Below are 1478 nucleotides of genomic sequence, written 5' to 3'. Positions count from 1 at the left end.
TATTAGGTGTGTGTTTAAATATTTTTATTTTCTTGGAACCATTATTTATGTTGGTTTCCTTTGTTTTATTTTTAGTTAAATAATATTGCATAAACCAAGAATAAATCCTCGAGCCTTGACAAAATTTATAATTTGTAAACTTTGTTCTTGCATTTGGTAATCTATAAATTAATAAATTTAAACTTAAAATAACCTCTCTGTGGATCGATCTCGTACTTACGAAATATATTACTTGCAGACAACCTACACTTGGGTGAATTATAATTTAAGTAGTAGCAAGTTTTTGGCGCCGTTGTCGGGGAGGTATACATTAAGTTTATATTTGTTAATTATGTTTTATTTATAAGTATTGTGTTTTTTTTCGTATGAGTATTTGGAGTCGAAAAAAAAGTGGCAGACTTATTCGAAGTTTTGGAAATAATTTAAACATGGATGATAATTCAAATAATCAAGATAATGATAACAATAATAATAATAATAATAATCAAGAACATGATCAATTAAGAACACTTAGGCACCATATGAACCTTATTAGAACTAGTGCCCCATCTTGTTTAGTTTTTCATCCTGATGCATCTAATTTCAACTTTAAACCTCAAATTATTCAACTTTTACCAAATTTTCATGGCTTAGATTCTGAAAATCCATATTTACATCTAAGAGAATTTGAGGAAGTTTGTAACACTTATAATGATCAAAATTGTAGCATGGATATAGTTCGATTAAAGCTTTTCCCTTTTTCTTTAAAAGATAAAGCTAAAACATGGCTACAAAATTTGAGATCAAGTTCAATAAGATCATGGGAAGAAATGCAACAACAATTTCTCAAAAAGTTTTTTCCTTCCCATAGAACAAACTCTTTTAAAAGACAAATTACTACTTTTTCTCAAAAACAAGGAGAAACATTTTATCAATGTTGGGATAGATATAAAGAATTACTTAATACATGCCCACATCATGGTTTTGAAACATGGAGAATAGTTTCTCACTTTTATGAAGGTCTAATACCTAAAGATAGGCAAATGATAGAATTCACGTGTAATGGAACTTTTGAAGATAAAAACCCAAATGAAGCTATGGAGTATTTGGATTGTAATGCCCGAGATTTTTATTCTGTTAATCTGAGCCGATTTACTGATTCATTGATATGATTATAGATAGAGCACGTTGAATTTGGATTGGAGTTATTGAGTTGTAATTATGTGCAAAGATTTTGTGTGAGACCCGAAGGTCTCGCGCATATGCGCGGCTGGTGGGCGCGCATATGCGCGAGCTGAGTGAGTCCAAGATATGCTGAGACGAAGGTCTCGCGCATATACGCGACAAGAGGCGCGCATATGCGCGAGATGTCTAGAGAAGTGGGCACATATGCTCCGAGAAAGGGCGCGCATATGCGCCAGCAGATAAAATTGTTAAGTGCCGAGACATTAGGTCTCGCGCATATGCGCCGGTTGAGGTCGCGCATATGCGCGAGACGT

At 33.7% G+C, this 1478-nt stretch overlaps 1 non-coding gene across 1 annotated transcript; it reads right to left on the bottom strand.

Annotated features, from left to right (window-relative positions):
• Positions 1 to 853: 853 nt before the first annotated feature.
• LOC140958142 (small nucleolar RNA R71) lies at positions 854 to 964 on the bottom strand. Its single transcript, XR_012171738.1, has one exon. It is a non-coding gene; the product is annotated as a small nucleolar RNA R71 (small nucleolar RNA).
• Between the last annotated feature and the right edge of the window lie 514 nt (positions 965 to 1478).

Source organism: Primulina huaijiensis, chromosome 14 (assembly GCF_012295235.1).
Source record: "Primulina huaijiensis isolate GDHJ02 chromosome 14, ASM1229523v2, whole genome shotgun sequence".
NCBI classification, from domain to species: domain Eukaryota; kingdom Viridiplantae; phylum Streptophyta; class Magnoliopsida; order Lamiales; family Gesneriaceae; genus Primulina; species Primulina huaijiensis.
The sequence above is the reverse complement of the archived record's forward strand: the minus strand, read 5'-3'. Positions and strand labels throughout refer to the sequence as shown.